The following is a 21,518-nucleotide window of genomic DNA, read 5'->3' on the forward strand; positions in this document are numbered from 1 at the left end:
ACAAAGTTTAGGCATCATGCTTATATCTTTTCTTTTCTTTATTGATTAAGGTATTACATATGTGTCCTTATCTCCCATTGCCTCCATTCCCCCACTCAGAGGGTATTTGCTTTTTGAATTTGAAAGTGCATGTAAATCCAAATACCCTCTATGAAAGGATTGAATGGGGTTATAAGAAATCAAAAAAGTTTGTGAAATAGGATGTCCACATCAATGGTTGTTATTAGAATTTAATATTTAATTCATGTACTCATTATAAGAAAGGGCAAGTATTTAGAATATAGGAGGCACTAAATAAATTATTATAGAATAAAGAATTGTAATGCCTATTAAATACAGTAGATATGTATAATAAAAATATAACCTAAAAGTATGGATGAATAAAAAGCAGTCATTCCCACATTTAATCTAAGATTTAGAAGAGTTTTGTAGCAACACTTATTATAACAATTATACTAGCAATGGAAGTACCATTGACAAAATTAACTTATTAATAGCTTGTTACCAGAATATTAATAACTCCAGGAAAATGGTAAAGTATTTTAATTGTTTTAATTCAGCCTAAGTTATTTCTTATGTTTGATTTTCTTTGCATACAATAATATTTTAAGATATATCACACATATATGTGGTACAAAGTAATACGGGTAAAAATAGGCCTTTGAGAGCAATTTCTAAAAATTAATATATCAGAAATTAGTATACCTTTTGTTTTTAAAAATATAATATATATCTGTAGTGTAACATGCAGTTTGAATTACTAATGTATTTTGACATCAAAATATTGTGTCCTAAGAGCAGCAGTTTTCATGCAAAACTGGTGTCTCCTACTGCTTTACTTATTTTGATAGCAGAGACACTATTAGATAAGTTTAATCATGAAAATATCTCATTCTAAATAAAGAGAACCAACATTTTCTATAAGAATTCACTTAATATAACTATCACTTTAGCTCTACTGTTTTTTTATAGCATTTTTTGTTGTTATCACAATGGAAATTGCTCATATTTGTGGAGGATTGGCATATGTACTTGCCATTGTTTTCATGTATTTATTTTATTATTATATTTACAAATTTTTTAATGTTATTTTTATTAACTTTGACATTTGACTGGATCATGTTCTTATTTCATAATAATAAAGGGTGATAGTCATTATAAAACAAAATATTGACATTTATTTTCTGTGTCAAAGTTAAAAGAGAGAGTTGCAGGTAAATAGTTAGAAAGAAATGAAAGGAGTTTGGAAAATTAGAATAATCAAAATGAAAGCCAGATAAAGGAAAAATTCTAAGATGGCTGAACTAGAAAAGATAGGAAAAAAGTTGATATGAAAAAATAGGATAATGGAAAGACTTTAGAAAACATAAGAGAAAATACGTTTACATGGTATATAATTTATGCAAGAAATTACACTGTTTGTTGATGGAGGATACTGGAATTACATGGGTTGAGGATCTCATAGAAAGAATATGAGAATGTAGCTGTCATACTGAGTCAGATCAGTGCTAGAGATCCAGTGTAGTTTCTTTGATGTTTTTCAGGAAAATATGCCAGTTGCCCTCAACACCTGAACCATGAGACATCTGTGGTCCTTAACTTCCTTTTGGTAACCCATTATAAACTTCATCATGAATTTATCTAAGTCCTTCCTGGACACATTTATATTTTCAGACTCTGTAACCTCCTGGGGTAATGACTTGCATATGTTTACTACCAACTATGTAAAGTACGAAGCATAAATTCTTTTTATCTTTTACACTACACCGGGCATCCTCCGGTCCCAATGCTCTTTACTTTGGTAAAACGAATTCATGTTTACCTTTCATGGTTTGGCAGTTTGAATCTATGTAGTCTCATCAGTAGTTTTTTTTTTTTTTTTAAATTCAATGTTCCTAACCTTTCACAACATTCTGACAGAGAAGCAAAGGTTGTAACACATAATGTAAAGAGCTTTACTTTTAATTAATAACATGCTCTGAGGGAAATTATCTCATATTTGTAGATCTCAAATTTTCTGTAAATCAAAGCGCTTGATAATCTCTAAAATCCCTCCCATATTCCTTATTTGCCTTCCCGCCACCCATTCTACTCCATCTGCAGGGCAGTAAACGATGTGGAAGAGAGAGGGAATCTGCAGCGTAGATAGTACATGATCTTCAGAATTAAACCACCAGGATTAAAACTCTGTTTTCTCCACTTTTTAGCTCTATGCCCTCATCAAGGTACTTACTTCTGTACAGTCACTATGCTGTGCATTACATCACCAGGATTTATCATAATTATTTTCATAATAAAATATGGGTTTTATTAGTCAACTACAATCATAATGTAATCATTATATATTTCCCATTTTTGTTCATTCCACCAAACACAGAGCAGAGCTGTGTGACAGTGTATGCTCTCCAATCTCAAGTTCCTGCACTTTCAGATGCCCACCCACACTTACACTGACACACACTCTCCCTTGCACACATTCACCCAGGCAAACTCTCACCTTCACTCCCATCTTGCCCATTGCCATATTGGTCCTTGAGAGCCAAAATTTTTATAAGCACTCAATTCTTTTACTTGCAGCTTATGTCTGGAGCTTAGTCACATGACCACAGCTAGCTAGTGCAATGTGCAGGGTCTCTGGATGATTGCTGGTTATCAGCTCCAGTAACTCTTTATTGTTTGGTGACTTACTAAATTAAAAGACAATTATCTGTCTGATACACCTCCAGAGGGGAAGAACAGGGAGAATGGCATAAAAATTCCATTTAGAACAACTATAAAGTGGAAAACACTGGAATCATTAGCCCACAAAATGATGAAATCCTGCTAAGCAGGAATAGTGAGGCCCCTTAACCTGGAAGCAGACTAGATTCCTTGATTAAATTGTATGTCTATTTTACTTCTACTTTTTGGAATTGTCCTCTCTTGTCTCTTGTTTCAGAACCCCACTTTCCGAGGGAGTTCTTTCTTCACTATGACCTTCCTTGGCCATTTCTCTTGGTGGCAACAAAGGGAGTCTCTTCATGAATCCTGCAAAGGTTCAAAAGTCCGTTTCTTTCTAGTGTAGGTTCAGGTATTATTAAAGTTTTAAGAGTAACAACAGACAGTTGAAGTCCATTTTTTGTGGTTTCTTTTGGCTTCTGGATCTGGTGGTTTTAAAGCCTAATTCTACTTGAGACCACTTAAAATAATAGGCTTGGGTGGCAACACAATATACTTAATTTGATTTTGCTGCTAGCCTGCCTCTCATTATCTGACAAAGAACTATTAATGGAAGTCCTTTTATAAAAGCTTTGGAACCAATGATTTATCTCCTGCGATGGTGCCGCCTTCAGAGTATTTTATAAGTGCTTCAGTTTGGAACACAGGGCAGTTGTCTTTTTTTTTTTTTTTAATCCTGAAAGGCTTCAAATTGAATGCATTTAGATTTCAGGCCTCAGAGAGAGACTACCTCCTTGGCATCTCTGCCTAGAGCTACACAGGACTGAGTCTGAATTTATCAATCCCAGAACTTTGTTGAAATCAGCAAGAAGCAGCCAGCTCAGACAATATTCTAATTTGTCCACACTTTCCCTTAGGCCATTTCGTTTGCTTTCCAAGGAAATGCAGGAAATTTGACCAAATATTTTAGCCAACAATATTAGGGGGTTAAAGTAACTAGATTAGTCCCCAAATGGGGCTGCTTGTGCTAAGTCCCACGTCAGCACACCAAAACTTTTAACTAAGTTTTCATACTCAGCTCACCAAGAAAAGGAAGGCTAAGTTCAACCAATCAGTGCTTTCCTGCTCAGCTTAATTTGCCCGACCTTGCTCCAAGACTTCCCTTGGTCCATGTAAGGAAGTAACCCCGCTTTAACCAATCAGCAGATGCCCAGTATAACTTCCTTGCTTCTGCTCCCTTCTGCCTATAAAATCTCTTTCCTTGTACAGCTCTGCAGAGCTCCTTTCTATCTGATAGATTGGATGCTATTCAATTCACAAATCACTGAATAAAGGCAATACGATTTTGACAATTTACTCAGTTTGATTTTAATCTTTAATGAAGCACATTTCAGGTTTTGATATTTCAATATTTCATGTGCATGTACCATATTAGAATTGAGATGGGCTGAGGGTAATAGAGACCCAGAACACAGTTGCTTAAACACACACACGTATTTATTTCTCTCTTTGATATTCCTAGTAGTCTAGGGCTGGTGAGTAAGACCCCAGGGCCATCAGGAGCTCTGGGCTCTATCTTTAATATGCACCATTCCAGTGAATGGCACTTACGCTGAAGTTCATTTGAGGACACAAAGGGATTGCTGCAGTTTTGAGCATTGCATCTATGTGACAAAGCACAAGAGGGAAATTATTAAATGGAGCTGACAAATTGGGAGGGGCCCTCCTATTTTGTTCTCTGACTTCAGTCATCTTGCTTAATAAATGTCCTAGTAGTTGCACCCAACACTTACATACCATTGTTCAAACATAGTCATCTGGTTGGTAAAGCTCCAACAGAAGCTAGGAACTGTTGTTGTTTTTTAATTCTAGGTGGCAATGTGCCCATCTGAAAACTGGGTTTTGTAACTACTAGGGAGAAGAGGAAAATGGTGGTTGAGATCGGTAGCTCATATCGGAAAATGAGAGAGGAAAAGAGATATGAGGGAATAGTTAAACCAGTAGTCTAAAGATATTGTTCTTTTGTTCTCTGGCTAAACAACTAGGAAATTCCTATTGATATTCTTTCAAGGAGATTAGTAAACTATAGTGTAATGTGCATACCATCACACCCAGGTCAGTGTTCTAATTTGTCCAAGTCAGTATACTTCTGAATTTAAAAAAGACACTATTTATATGTCTGAATAATAGGTATAAACTGGAATCCTCTTGGGGAAATCAAAATATATGAATAGTGTTATATTAGTAATGAGAAACCTCACTTCCCCCTGTTATTTACCTTCTTAGTTGCCCAAGTCTATGGCTAGTATTACTCTAGCATAATGATAGTAATGACCAACATTAGATCAATGCATATTCACAGGTATTGTGCTTGCTGTTTTCAACAAACTTGAAAATTTTAAAAACAAATTCTATTAAACATTTTAGATATAAGCTTATTTAAGACAACAGTTACAATAATTGCTCAAATCCACACTAGTGAAGGGTAACCTCAGGATTTTAACCTAGGTTTTCCTGACGTCAAGTTCTTTTTTTGATTCACCATACCATATTTATCGTGAAGAGCATTCTCTCTTTGAAGACAGGGGTGCCTTTGTGAATCAGCAGTATGCTCTTTCATCAGAATACACATGTGCAGGTATAGTGTAAACACTTTTAGTCAGTACTAGAGTAGTATTTCAGAAATCATGGCCCTTTCCTGGACTGTAGTTTACCAAGTTATGTATTCACTGGGCTTGCCCAGAGTTGGGAACTTTGTGGACCCTCTGCTGCTACACTTTTCTTCCATAACCATACGAGATGTAACTAATCATTATTGACATTTTCTCCCATATGATTTGACTTAGCCTCACAATCCATCTAAACACAACATTTCCTACAGTCTTTTCAATAATGTGCATAAAGGAAGTGATAGCAAAATGGTGAAGGCAGCTAGTAGCTCTTATCTTCCCACAGAAACATTGAGAAACAAACAAAAACTGTTTGAACCAAATTTGCTAGAACTCTGGAAAACAGTCAAAAGTTTACAGCAGCCAAACAAATAATGAATCAAGGAAAAGGTAAATTTAAAATAACAGGAATATTTTGTGTTGTTTTTACCAGCCCTTGCCTCACCCCTCACCATGGCAGTGGATGTCTTGGTTTTACAGTGGCAGCAGCCTGCATTTCCAGGAGAAACCCACTGATTCTAGAGGAAACAAAGCAGATTTATTTGCAAATTATTGTGTACATCTGTTGTAACCTGTCTGGGGGCTACTTAGGACTAATGCAAGGTGCTTATCTTCCTTTTGCCTACTGGGAGCTCAAGTGGTAGGCATTGCTCAAAAACACTGCAATCTGAACTAACAATCCTCTGCCAGGGGCAAAAGATTATAGTTAAAACAAGCAATTGATCACCGAAGACCCAGGAGCAAAAGCTAGGGAGAACTTCTTTGGGAAATTAGAGCACTCAAAAATAGCAACTACATGAGGAACTTAGGAACTTAGAAATCTGTGCACATGCCCAGGCTAAGACACATCCTCAGAGAATACCTAAGAAGACCCTACGCTATCACTTTGGGCTGATCCATAGACTCAGGACAGACCTGGCTAAGTGTGGAGAGAGTATCCTGAGACAGAACTAATATGCAAACACTGGCTCCTTTAAAAAATTTTGGCTCCAAACTTTCAAGGATATCTTTGTCAAACCATTAGCTGAACACAAGATGGGAAGCAGAGATGTTGTTGGCTGTACATGATAAAGAATGCAGTCTTTGCAGGAATAGTGTGGGGTCACTGAACAGGTAGACTACTGTAGCCTTCAACAATCAAAAAGGCAGCAGACCCTGGGGCAAGGGGAGAATTTGATTTCCAGAGTTACCATATTATACTATTTAAATGCCCAGTTTTCAACAAAAATAATTTTCAACAAAAATAAATCACCAGGCATACAAAAGAACAGGGAAGTATGACCCATTCTAAGAAACAAGAAAAAACCATCCCTACAGAATGTCAAACTTCTTACGCAAAAATTTTGAAAACAATTGTCTCAAGTATGCTCAAGGATCAGGAAACATGGATAAAAACAAAAATAAATAAAAAATGAAGTCTGAAAAATTAGAATATCAATCAGATATAAATTATAAAAACAAACATAATTCTGGAGCTGAGAAAAACAATAATTAAAATAAAAAAATTCTCTAGAGGGATTCAATAGCAGACTTAAGTAGAGTCAGTGAACTTTTAAATAGTACAATTGTAATGATTAAGTCAGGTGCAGAAAAACAAAAGTGTTGAAAAAAGAGAACAGAGCTTGATAGATATGTTGGAGGTGATTAGTTAGACCAGCATACACATTACTAGAAGATTGAGTACAAAAAAGTGGCAGAATGTATATTTGAAAAAATAATGGCCAAGCAGTGCCCCAAACTGACAAATCATGAATGTACACATTCAGGAAGCTATGAACTCTAAGCAGGATAAGCTCAGAACTCTAACTCAGAGATCCACGTGGAAATACATTATGATCAAACTGTTAAAAACAAAAGACAAAGAGAGAATCTTAAAAGCAGCAAGTGAGGAGTAACTGGTCAGATACAAGGGATTCTCAAGAACCTTTCACAGTGGATTGAAGGTCAAAATCATAATGGAATGACGGTTGAAATCTATAACAAAAGTAACCCTGGAAAATTCACAAATGTGTAGAAATTAACATAATAAAAGGGTAATATGCAAACTGACCCTAACAGCAGAAAGACTGGAAATGACTGGTCACTATGACACACACTGACCACCAGGGAGCAGACGCACAATGCAGGAGCTGCCCCCTGGTAGTCAGTGAGCTCCCACAGGGGGAGCTCTGCTCAGCCACAAGCCAGGCTGATGGCTGCCAGTACAGCGGTGGTGGTGGGAGCCTCTCCCACCTCCTCAGCAGTGGTAAGGATGTCCGACTGCAGCTTAGACCTGCTCCCACTGGCAAGTGGACATCCCCCAAGAGCTCCTGGGCTTCCAGAGTAATGTCTGACTGCCAGCTTAGGCCCAATTCCCCAGGGAGCGGGCCTAAACCAGCAGGTGGTCATCCCTTAAGGGGTCCCAGACTGTGAGAGGGCACAGGCCAGGCTGAGGGACCCCCCCGAGTGCACAAATTTTTGTGCACCAGGCCTCTAGTAACATAATAAATACCTTGGTATACATGTGGCTAAGTTTTTTGGAACATAATATTTATTGCCTATTAATATTAACAAAGTATCAACTTGTCAATACAGATTAGGGAATATAATTTGAAAAATAGAGGAGATACAAGTCAGAATAATATTTATATAATAATATGCTCCAAAACAAGAAGAAAATAGAAGGTTAGAGGTGGAGAAAATGAAAATATTGGGATAAAAATATATGAGTCAATAATTTAAGAATGTGATATATATAAAGGTATAGTTGAGGTAAATATAATGTGAAATATATCTAAGTTGAATATTCATCCAAATATAAGATATATTTGGAATTGACAGAGCACAAAATATTTATTATGAATCTTTTATAACAACAAAAGAATCCTTGCTAAAACTCAAGATTTAATTTCTCACAAACTTCCTGATAAAAAAAAATCAACAAAATGAAACTTTCTAAAAAATAAGGAGAGGCAGATTTGGCATGAAGTTAATTAAGGTCTCTCCCTGGCAATGACACTTCGCAAGGTTTGCGGAAGTGTCATAGCCATGTTTTGGGTGGCTACAAGATTAAGAAGGAAATCCCAATATTATTTAAGATGTAGGCTCAAAATTTATTCTTGGAAATAGGTATAGTGAGCATTAGAAAACAAATGGGTACATAAAGGCTTTGCAAATACTTTAGGGTTCTTTTGCTTTCTAAAATCATTCCACAATGTCCCTCTGCAATCTCAACAAAAAGTTTGTAAATTGGTTTTGCTTTGTTGCAGAGAGTGTGCATTTTAAAGGCATCCTTTTAATTTTCCCCGTGTCTAGTCCTGAATCCAAACATTCAATGCCTTCCTGATTTTATGGCCTTGTTTTGTTGACTCTTTTCTCTGGGGTCCCACTGTGATCCTGAAAATGCCAAGTAACTTGGATGCTCGAGATGGAAAAAAGCTTTGTGTAAGCTTTATTTAACCTACTCAGCTCACCAGAGTTGGGTAGGCATTTCTCAAAAACTCTTTTCAATGAACTCAATAAGAAGGATTATATAGCCCTCGAGCAATTAATGGTAACTTTTTGCCAGCCTGCATCAGAATCCAATAAAGAACTGTAGTATGGCTCTGTCAGGACTTTTACACACACCTGGACCTCTGGAATTTAACAAATACAGAATAGCTAGTTCTAAGGCTTGGTATAACTTTGGTACAGCTTCCTTTTTGTTTTGTGTGTTTTAGCTGCAAAAAGTCCATCCAAATGAATTCTGTTGTCTTTTCTTTAACTTTTTTTCTTGTTGTTTCTAAAAGATATACACAATTTCTGTGCAATGCAGACATAATCTGAGGTGTTCTCTACCCTTGATCACTTAGCCATTCAGGGATCCGAATGCAGCCACTCTTGTGGGTGGAAATCATGTTCTTTTACAGAGAAGCAAGCCCGATATTAGATTCAGCTTCCCAGTTTATTAGGCTTCTTAATGTCTGATCCCCTTTGCTCCTTTCCTTTATTAATATTATCTACCTATGATAATACCACTACATAAGAAATTTAATGGCAGGGTTTGATTTTAATAAGCATAGATTTAAGAATTGTGTGGTGTTAAAATGCAAGTGGAATATATGAAGTGTGCTGGAAAGAAAGGCAACATGATATTTCCTGTATGAGTGCTCAATGAAGGGTCACAAAATAACCAGAGATTCCAAGACCTGGATCCCTCATGTGGGGTAGGTTTTACATATCTTATTATGCCAGAAAATCCTGGGAGAATCTCTACAGATCATGGAAGTTAGGGGTGGGGTTGGCATGGGGCTTTGAAGATGAAAGATTTCATCTAGAGAAGAAAAAAAATGTTATTTTAAGTGTCATTCACTGATTTTTGCCCATTGGATAACTCTCTTTATGAATACATCCTACTCGCAATGTTTGATTATGGATATGATCTTGAATGAAATTAATTCTAAGCAAAGAGAATACTTCTGCAGAAAAAGTTCAAAGAAGTTTCTTTTCTTGAGAAGAGCAGAGAATAAAAGAGAAAGAAGGATAAATAAGGGAACAGGTAGGAACAGGCTGGGGATATGTTGGTCAGTGAGAAATTCTTAGAAGTGGAAGAAATTAAATGACTTTTCAGAAGTTTACCAAATGCTGCTCATAATTTATGTGTTCACATAGTTTATTTCTCACTTTCAGTAGAGATGGTGTGAGAGATGTTCTCAAATAAAGAAAACAGGCTGTTTTTATAACTGAGTCAACACGGTAGATGATAAGAGAATACAGGCAAAACGGAAATCAGATCAATTTTAGCAAAACTAGGAAATAGAGCAAGAAATGGCAATAAGATTGCATGAGTTCAGACATTCACAAATACCTTGGAAGTGAAGTGGTACCTGAAAATGGGACATATAATAATAAATTTTATTTAAATATTAAAAAAACTATATAATTAGAACTATATAATTAGAACTATATACTTAGTCAAAACCTTTGTATAATATATTAGTTAAGACAATGTATGCTAGCTATTTTAACAAATAGTTCCACATTTCAGTTGCTCAATACAATAAAGCCTGGTTTTTACTTCACCACAGTCTAATGTGGGTTGGGAAGCTCTTTTGGGTATCTGTCCTCCAGTCAGTGACTCAAGGGACATCCCATTTGGTGTCTCTTCCAGAATAGGTCTGGAAAGGCATACATCACTACTACTCCCATTCCACTGGCCCAAATCGAATCCTATGAGCTTAAACTAACTAAAGCGAGACTGGGAAATCTTCTCTCTTGCCAGGTGGCCTTGTTATACCTCTGGCCTGCTTCTGTCACAGATATGACTACATCTATTGCTATACTCATTGGAGGGAGAAAAGGATGGAGTGGAGTTTGGGAACAGAAGAAGTTGAAAGCTTCCACTTATAATTTCTTTAAAACTGTATTTAAAGTTTATGTTTCTAATCTCTAGATCTGGATCAACAGAGCTTAAGGTCCAAGTTTTAGTTCATCCCTAAAGAAACTCATCTTGACACCTAAATCCAGGTATCAATTCACCTTTTAAAATATATAGAGCAGCCCAGCAAGCATGGCTCAGTGGTTGATCATTGACCTATGAACCAAGAGATCCCGGTTTGACTCCCGGTTGAGGTACATGCCAGGGTTGTGGGCTCAATTCTTTCTGGGGGTGTGCAGGAGGCAGCTGATCAATTATTCTCATCGTTGAAGTTTCTATCTCCCTCTCCCTTCCTCTCTGAAATAAATAAAATATATTTTTAAAAAGAGAAAAATAAAATATATAGAGCAGGGTTTGACATTTTGGCATACTTTTACTTAGGGAGTTAGCTTCTCTAAAATTAACTTCTCAATCTTCTTAAAGGTATCTGAATGTCCACAGTAAATCTACACCGCACAGCCTCAAATTACAATATCGAAACAGAATTAGAGGGAAGATCATTTTTACCTTTGACGCCACTTTTTTTAATTAGGTAAAAAAGCTTCTCAAGAAGCCACTCAGGTCACTAGTTAGTCATTTGTCCATCCCCTATATGATATACAGGGGCCAGAGAAAATGTGAATTTGGCACTTTGTGTTTCTAAATGAAAGGTAAGATCTAGCAGCAAAGAAGGGGGGTGGGGCTTTAATTACTTTTAAGTAAATAGATAACAGTGTCTGTCACAGCTGCTAAGTGAGTAACAGCCAGGTGGTATTTTATTTTCTGGTAGAAACCTATCAACAGACACATTTCACTCAAATAGCTGACTCAAATCTGTTACTGATGCTGCCTGCAACTGAGTGCGGTAAGAATGCCCATCACATGCTATAAACAGCGGTTCTCAACCTGTGGGTCGTGACCCCTTTGGGGGTCGAACGACCCTTTCACAGGGGTCACCTAACACCATCGGAAAATACATATATAATTACATATTGTTTTTGTGACTAATCACTATGCTCTAATTATGTTCGATTTGTAACAATGAAATTGGGGGTCACCACAACATGAGGAACTGTATTAAAGGGTCGCGGCATTAGGAAGGTTGAGAACCACTGCAAGTATGAACACCATTTCCAGCAATTACCCCCCTGTCCATGGTACTGGCAAAACTACATTCCTGAATGGTTGTGTTTTATAATATTTCTCATTTATTAATCATGATTTTAAGAAAATGCTTAAGAATCTTTGCCTAAGTGCCGTGGTCGCTTGCGAGCCACATGCAGCTCTTTGGCTCCTTGAGTGTGGCTCTTCCTAAGCCTTAGGAGTACCCTAATTAAGTTAATAAGAATGTACCTACCTATACAGTTTAAGTTTAAAAAAATTGGCTCTCAAAAGAAATTTCAGTCATTGTACTGTTGATATTTGGTTCTGTTGACTAATGAGTTTGCCGACCACTGGGGGTAAATGTGCTTGAATTGGACCACAAGAGGTCATGGTTTAGGAAACTATAGTGGAATTTGTCATTCTCGAAGCCTTTTATTAACAAGGCAGGATCCCCTCTAGGCAGTCCCCCATAGTATGTGCCCTGGAAGGAGGCAGGAACCACCCTTAGTCTGAAAACTGGAGGGTTTGTATATCCATTCTTCCTCTCTTTAGCCCATTAGGGGTCCCTTGGGATATTTAGACTTGGTCTGTCAAAATCTGCCTCCTGCCAATTTTAATCTTCATGGATGGTGAGATGCCATATTTAATACAACCAGTAGACTTTAAGTGCACATTTCTGCGGCTCTTTTACCAATCTTTGTTTTGACTGCTCATTTTTAAACCTTGTTGTCCAGTCTTTTGTTAATTTTGTGAGATCCAGGTTATACTTTCAATAAATTAAGATCTCTGTTCAGGTCTGCTTAAGTTAGATGAGGCCGATGTTACAGGTGTGTGCTGGTACCCGGCACCAGCCCCACACTGCGGCTCCATGAAGCTTGTCCTATTGCGAAGGCCTGAGGTTCCAGGGATGCCTCTGGCTTGACTTGGGCTACTTCTCTCCTGCTGAGTTTATTTCTCTACTTCTAGGTAGAATTGAATAAGGGAAATGGCAGGGGAAGAATGGAATAAAGTACCTGCCCTAAGAGGCTTGTTCAGATAAATTATGTGAGTTTTCGCTGTCTTTAATTTTATGGATTGATAGCTCCCAAAGCATTCCTTCTAGTAATCTCCAGCAAGTCTTAGTGACTTGAATGGCCTGAATGCATCAAAATGAGCACTAACCACCCTTTAAAGTCTAATGATTGACTATATTATGCACTTTTCAAATAGGGGCTCTCCAGAGATTGGCTGGTCACCTGCATCAAGAACTTGAAACAGGTGCTTGAGGTCAGAAGCTGTGAGGCCTTGCTCCTTACCCCCTTGCCCAAGGGATTTTTCTGCTTCATTCTCTGAATACTTTGGCATATACATCATGTGGCCCAGTGTTCCAGGTTATTTTTCTCTCCAATCATGGTCACCAGAGCAGGGCAGTCTTTATTAATAGGTTCTTTTGCCTTTTGGGTAGTTGACAAGTAATTCACAATGCCATATCCTATATCATAAAAGGCTAATATGAAAATCGACCGAATGGCCAATGACTGGTCGCTATGTCGTGCACTGACCACCAGGGGGCAAACATTCAACACAGAAGCTGCCCCCTAGAAGTCAGTGTGCTCCCACAAAGGGAGTGCCGCTCAGCCAGAAGCTGGGCTCACGGCTGGCGAGCACAGCGGCGGGAGTCTCTCCCACCTCCGCAGCAGCGCTAAGGATGTCTGACTGCCAGTTTAGGTCCACTCAGTCGTACATTCCCCAAGGGCTCCCAGACACCCGGCTGAGGGACCCCTCCCATCAAGTGCACAAATTTTGTGCACTGGGCCTCTAGTAAATAAATATAACTAATATTTTCTTGGCATTTTTAATGTATAAAATGCAGAACATTATTATATTTGATTCTCAAAGGAACTTGTAAGGTAGGGAAAGAGATATTATATTATTTTCTTTTTAGTGAAGATAAAAATATTTCGCAGAGCTGAAGTGATTTGTCCAAGGTTGCTGAAATAAGTAGATCCAGGATCCAAACCTAGGCCTGACTCCTAGGAATGTGTTCTAAGAGAATAATCATTTGTGGTATATGAAGAGATGAAAACATTTTATAGATCAGAAATATCAGAAATTTTATGCCCTTTAAATGGGATAAAAGTTTTACCATTGTTATTAATTATGCTTTGAGGACTTTTGACTGAAAGTTGAAAATGGCTACAAAAAAGCAGCTCTGGGAAACACATTTGTTGGGGAGACAGGGGAGATGGTGCATAGACAGAAAAATATATAAATATATCCATATTATAAAATGTGAAATCTATATCAGAACCAGAAAGGATTATAATAGAAAGGGACCTAATGCCTTCTGGTCTAATTTCTTTATTAAGAGGAAAAACAGTTTCAGACACTTTGCAAGAACTTTGTTGCACATTGTTTCATTTAAATTTCATATTATTTAAGCCACCTTATGGGAAAGAGTTTGAAATGCCAACTTCAATATTTACAAAGTAGAAAATTGAGATTCAGAGAGGTCTAATGATATGCCCAACACTATTAGATCTATTAAGAGGTAGATAGTGAACTAATGCTCTATAGATTCTGGACCATGCTTTTGCCAGAATCTATACAATCCACTTTAAAATCATCATCAATACACTGTTTCAAAGGGGGTAAAAGGCTAGCTTATTTTTCTCACAAAAAAAGGCCCTTTTCTGGTAAGATAAATGGATAAAATACTTCATTAGATTCATTTAAGGGCCACAATTCAAAGAACACTAAAAGCAAAAAATGTGTTATTTTGCAAATGAACTCTAAAAACAAAATATTGAATCTAGAACAATTTTGTTTGTAAGTAGTTCAGGTTTCCCTTACACATAGATCAATCCTGTGTAATAAAGTTCAATAAATTTATGCAATTACTAGAATTAATGCAGCTGGGACGTGGGTACAAAATGTTACAGCAGATGGAGGATATGTATACTTCAAACAGAGCACAATTGGCAAGCAGAATAGTTAGTAAAAGCAGCAGAACAATATATAAACAGTGGTCCATTAGTCACATTAAGATGGAAAGTAAACCAAACAGGCTTATTGATGTGGTAATGAATACTGGACTGGAACAAAGATAAAGTGTTTGTTCAAAGAAAAGGATACCAAGAAAAGACCAGAGAGCTATTATTATTATTTTTTAAAAAGATGAGAAAAACTCAATATTCATATTCAGAGGATATTCAGGGGATACTGGACAAACAATCTCAACTGAAAGGCCTGATTTCAATAATAAAGTATTAGATTAAAATACATGAAGCAATACAAATATAATATATGTCTCTATATCTTACACTGATTTATTTCAGAATAGATACCAAAAAATATTAAAGTTTCCTTTAAACCCAAATGTGGATTTTGCTATAAAAATCAACTCAAGGATAGAAAAGATTAAACATACAAAAAATAAGTTATATGAAATATAGAGTAGTTGTTAAAGCACATGTGTTTGGTTCACCTTTTTTTCAGAAAAAAAATTTTGCATAGATTATTTACCAAATACTATCAACAATACTATAAAGTAGTCAGTACATTGTTATCCTGTTTTAAAGGTAAAAACAAATGAGGGACATACAGATTAGGTAATTTGCTGAAGGTCATAGTTATTAAGTGCTAGGGTATAAATCCAATATATTTTTCTAAGACATAAATCTTGTGGTAGGTCTAACTGTAATTGTTTTGTATAAGAAAACTCTGGGCAAAGATTGAAGGCTATTCTTAGGCAGTTATATAATTCTTTAATACATATATATACTAGAGGCCTGGTGCACAAAAATTTGTGCACTTGGGGGGGAGGGGAGGGTCCCTCAGTCCGGCCTGTGCCCTCTCGCAGTCTGGGACCCCTCGGGAGATAATGACCTGCTGGCTTAGGCCTGCTCCCTGGTGGTAGAGGGCAGACCTAATCCCTAGGTGCAGCCCCTGGTCGGGCTCAGAGCAGGGCCGATTGGGGAATTGGGGCACCGCCCCCTGTCATGCACAGAGCAGGGCGGATGGGGAGGTTATGGCTCTACCCCATCAAACACAGAGAAGGGCCCGTGGGGTGGGGGGGTTGGGGCCCCGCACCCTGTCACACACACAGAGCCGCAGGGCGATCAGGAGTTTGGGGAGCTCTCCTCTATCAGGCACAAAGCAGGGCCGATCAGGGGGTTGGGGCACCTTCCCCTGTCAGGAACAGAGCAGGACGGATAGGGAGGTTGTGGCCCCGCCCCCTGTCACACACAGAGCCACAGGGCGATCAGGAGGTTTGGGCGCTGCCCCCTGTCATGCTGATCCCAGTGCCGGGAGGCCTCGCGGCTCCGCTGATCCCGGTGCTGGGAGGCATATTACCCTTTTACTATAGAGGATAGAGGCCTGGTGCATGGGTGGGGGCTGGCTGGTTTTCCCTGAAGGGTGTCCTGGATCAGGGTGGGGGTCCCCACTGGGGTGCCTGGCCAGCCTGGATGAGGGGATGATGGCTGTTTGCAGCTGGTCACACACCCTTCAGGGTGGAGGTCCCCATTGAGGTGCCTGGCCAGTCTGGGTGAGGGGCTGAGGGCTGTTTTCAGGCTGGGGGTGACTGAAGCTCCCATCTGCTCCTTTTCTTCTTCTTTTTTTCTTTTTTTAATCTGAGCCAGCTTTAGCTCTGAGGCTCCAGCTCTTAGGCCTCCGCTCTGAAAGCAGGTATCTGGTTTGTTTAGGTTCTACAATCGAAACTCTGTTATCAACTCCAGGTCTGAGATCCCGGCTAGCTGAAAGCTGGTTTCTAGGGTTTTGTTTAGCTTCTATTTTTGTAACTATGTTTCAAACTGCCAGCTCAGAGGCCGGCAAGGCAGGCGGAGAACGTTGGAGTCCTTCGTCACTGAAGCAAGCAAGTCTCATGTTAGTTTCAAGCTGTCTGGCTGCCAGCCGCCATCTTGGCTAGCAGTTAATTTGCATATCTCCCTGAGTAGCCAATGGGAAGGGTAGTGGTCATACGCCAATTACCATGTTTCTCTTTTATAGATAGGATATATATATATATATATATATATATATATATATATATATATATTATTGATTTCAGAAAAGAAGGGAGAGGGAAAGATAGATAGAAACATCAATGATGAGAGAGAATCATTGATCAGCTCCCTCCTGCAGATCCCCTACTGGGGACTGAGCCTGCAACCCAGGCATGTGACCTTGATCAGAATCAAAACCGGGACTCTTAACTCCACAAGTTGTCTCTCTGTCCACTGAGCCAAACTGGCTAGGGCCAGTTATATAATTCTTAATAAATCACTTATACATTCAGTTTTTCAAGATTTCCTCATTATAATATTGTTACCGGAGAGCTTCCTGAGTCAGAGGGGGCTCTCCCCTCCTTGGTTCTTGTCATGCTCCTGAGAGAATATAGACGAGTGACAGAAAGGAGTGTTAAAGCAAAGCAAGTGAATTTATTAAGAGCACTAGAGGCCCAGTGCACGAAATTCATGCACGGGGGAGGGGGTTTTCCCTCATCCCAGCTTGCACCCTCTCCAATCTGAACCCCTCTCACAATCTCAGACCACTGGCACCCAACCACTCGCCTGCCTTCCTGCCTGATTGCCCCTAACCACTCCCCTGCCAGCCCGATCAACGCCTAACTGCTCCCCTGCAGAGCTCGTCACCCCTAACTGTTCTCCCCTGCAGGACTGGTCCCCCAAACTGCGCTTCCCTATAGGCCTGATCAGCCCCAACTGCCCTCCCCTGCCGGCCATCTTGTGTTCACATGGGGGCAGCCATCTTGTATTTTGGAGTGAGGACAATTAGCATATTCCCTCCTTATTGGCAGTAGGTGCCACCATCTTTGTGATAGTGTGAGGGTAAATTAGCATATTCCCTCTTTATTAGATAGGATGCTTGGCATAAAAACAACCCAGCTAGCCTGAACGCCCCACCTGGTGGGGATTCAAGGGTTTTATTTTTCTCCCTTTAGATTTCAAGATTCCCCTGCCTGATATATTGGGTAACAGACTAGATTTCAAGGTCTCCATTTTACATTGTTGTGGTTTTTCCTAGAATTTTTGAGAACATCTGGAGATTTTATCTTGGCAAGTGCCAGGGCTGCTGAGTTTTTTGTTCAGTGGGTGAGATAAACTCCCCTTTCCCTGCCTTCCTCTCCTCCTGCTCTAGCAGCTATCTATCCTACCTAATGATCTTATATAATGAAGAGGTAATATGCAAATTAACCCTAACACCCTCACAAGATGGCTGCCTATGACCAGGCCAGCAGGGGTGTTAGTGAGGGACGACCAAACGACTGAACAGCAGGCTGTGTGGGACAACTAGGTAGGTGGGGGGGTGCAGTTGGAGGCAACCAGGCTAGCAGGGGGGGGCAGTTGGAGGTGACCAGTCTGGCAGAGGAGGGCAGTTGGGGGTGACCATACCGACGGGGGGCAGTAAGGGGTGACCAGGCCAGCAGTGGAGGTCAGTTAGTGGCGACCAAGCAGGTAGGTAGGTAAGTGATTAGGAGCCAGTGGTCCAGAATTGTGAGAGGAATGTCTGACTGCTAGTTTAGCCCCAATCCCCGGGATCGGGCCTAAACCAGCAGTCGGGCATCCCCCAAAGGGTCCCGGATTGGAGAGGGTGCAGGCTGGGCTGAGGGGACTCCCCCGCATGCACAATCGGGGGATTTCATGTACCAGGCTTCTAGTAACAGTATAAAGAATGAAACGATTGCTTCTAATGAGAATGCTGTTCTTTAATAAGATATTAATAAGTCTATCATTTTAGAAAAACAAAAGAAACAACTAATAGACTAGATATTGTGTAATATTTTCTTGAGAGATATTTAAAAAAAATAGTAGTTACTAAATTTAAGAGATCATTTTACTTAAGTCCAGGCAAGGAAATACAAAAAGTTCTGCCCTAGATGGTTTAGCTCAGTGGATAGAGTGTTGGCCTGTGGACTGAAGGGTCCCAGGTTCAATTCTGGTCAAGGGCACATGCCTGGGTTGTGGGCTTGATCTCCAGTAGGGGGCATGCAGGAGGCAGCCAATCAATGATTTTCTCTCATCATTGATATTTCTATCTCTCCCTCTATCTTCCTCTCTGAAATCAATAAAAATATTAAATAAATAAGTAAATAAAAGGTTCTGTGAAATTCATGATTAGTTTTGAAACCTATAAATTTTGAATTTGATTCAAGAGATTAAGAAATAACCTGAACAAATTGATTATTCAAGAGGAAATAGATAAGTTTTAAAGTAGCTAACTACAAAAATGCACCTCAACCAAACATTTTTGTAGATTAATCTCATTAAAAAATTAAAGAACAGAACCAGATACTACTTGAAAGTTTTAAGAATAAAGGGAGCCCAACTGGTATGGCTCAGTGTTTGAGTGAGGACCCAGGAACCAGGAGGTCAAAGTTTAACCCCTGATCAGCGAAACTTGAGAATAGAATGAGGTACTAGAATATCTGTTTTTAACTTTCAATATCATGTTTCTGAGGAGAGGGCTTTGTATGTGGATGAGTTTGTTCCCCAAATTAATTGACTTCCCACAGGCTTATTTTCTGCAGGGCAAAGACATTTGGAAAAATATAGTCATGATATAGTTAACTAGATGATATGCACTTCTTATTTCAATTTTCCTCATTCAAAATAAAATCTAAAGTTGTTTTATTTGCAATGTAAGCAGCCAAATAATTACATTTTCCAGCTTTCCTTAAAGACAGATTTGGTTATATGATACATTTCTAGAAAAAAATGTTGCCCCCTTTTTCTTGCATGCTTCCCTTCTCTACTTGCTTAAATACTGTCAGGATGTCTCAAATACTGAGCTCTCCTATTTTTACAATGGATTAAGCTTGAGGAAACAAACTTGAGAATAAATATCACAAGCCAAGAGAAGTGAAGCAGAAAGATGGAAGTATAGATATCGTTTTACACAATTAAATTAATTGGACATTCTTAGACATTGACTTCTGGACTTCTTGACATGTGGGAAATAGCTAATACTATTAGTTTGTCTAACATGATCTGGTGTGTTTCATTTTATGTAGCCAAATTAAGTCATAATAGGAACAACTATCTATTTTTCACTTCTAGCCTCTTCCTACCTATAAGAATTTTCTCATAAAGCTACTCATTAGGGACCACACCACCATTTTATTAGTACTGAATTATCTCAATGTATTGGTGTTATATTTTGTGTAAAATGATTCATTATTTGTTAGTAATAGTAATTAAATACTAAGCTTTAAAGGATAATTTTAGACATGAAGAATTCTAGGCTAAATATAAAATATGATTTATCCAACTGAGTTGCATTTCTCTATACTATTGCAAGTAGTAGATAAAGAAATGGGTTTATAGTTAGAAAAGTAATTTATCATGTAAAGCTGCTAATTCAGGCAAACCGATGGATAGTTTCACTAACACTATTTATTCTGGTGCACTGGTCTAAAAACAAGCAAATAAATAAAGCAAATAAAAAAAGCTTCAGTAATAACAAAAATAAACAGTTAAAATCATTGTCCTAATTACATTTTAAATTTTAAGTAAAATTTAAAAGGTAGAAGCCAAATTGAAATAAAGTACAAAAAAAAACCAAACAGTAGCTCAATCAATGTTCAACATGCACAATGACTCTTCAAATTGTTAACATATCAGATTATACTCATTTTATTAACTTACTACCTCATAAAATACAGTTCTTATATTTATACTAGGGGCCCGATGCACAAAATTCATTCACGGGGACGGGGGGGAGGGAGGGTGTCCCACAGCCTGACCTGCACCCTCTCGCAGTCCGGGACCCCTCCCTCCTAATTCCTGCCTGTTCACTCTTAACCGCCTGCTTGCTCACTCCTTACTACGCGACGACTCACTTCTTACCGCTTGGCTCACAGCTCCTTAGCGCTGCTGCAGAGGCAGGAGAAGCTCCCACCACTGCCACTGTGTGCACCAGCCACGAGCCCAGCTTCTGGATGAGCAGCGCTCCCCCTGTGGGAGCGCACTGACCACCAGAGGGCAGCTCCTGCATTGAGCGTCTGCCCCCTGGTGGTCAGTGCACGTCATAGAGACTGGTCGTTCTGATTGTTCTGGTCATTCTGCTGTAAAAGTCACTGGGCTTTTATATATTGAGATTTCTTAAGTTTGGGAAAGACATGGACTAAACTGCTTATATTTTTCAGTCAATAACTTTGGAATTTCTCCTACCTCTCACTTAGTGATGCTGATTTTCTTCTATCTTTTGGAGAACTACCAGCAAATACAGTAGGAGCTGTTGTCCATCATGCTTTGTAGGAGTGGCAAATGCAAACACTTAGCTCACTCTTTTCAGTGTTAAGTATTGCTCCTTTTTGTTTTTAGCTCATGCTTATTTTTATCAAATTTCAATGTTTAAATTAAGCATTGTAGTTTAAGTTTTAAACTATATTAAGTAATTAATTAATAAAATTACTGAATAATATTTAATTTCAGGTATTCTCCATTCTTTCTTTGGATTTGATATTATAAAAACCCAAGAAATTAATTCCATGGAAGGAAACCTTAAAATAATACTGATTTAGTTAGTGTTCAATAATTTTAAATTAGTAAAAGAAACTCATATATCCATGCTGGGAAAATCCAAGTACTATAACATATAACATGCTCTGCAGATAAATATCTTAAGAATAATTGAGTTGATAATTGGTAACACAAAATCAGATGATAGAAAATATCTAGTAGAGGCTATTTTTGATAGTGTTCTGAAGGAAT

This window comes from Myotis nattereri (assembly GCF_964212035.1).
Source record: "Myotis nattereri genome assembly, chromosome: 2".
NCBI lineage: Eukaryota > Metazoa > Chordata > Mammalia > Chiroptera > Vespertilionidae > Myotis > Myotis nattereri.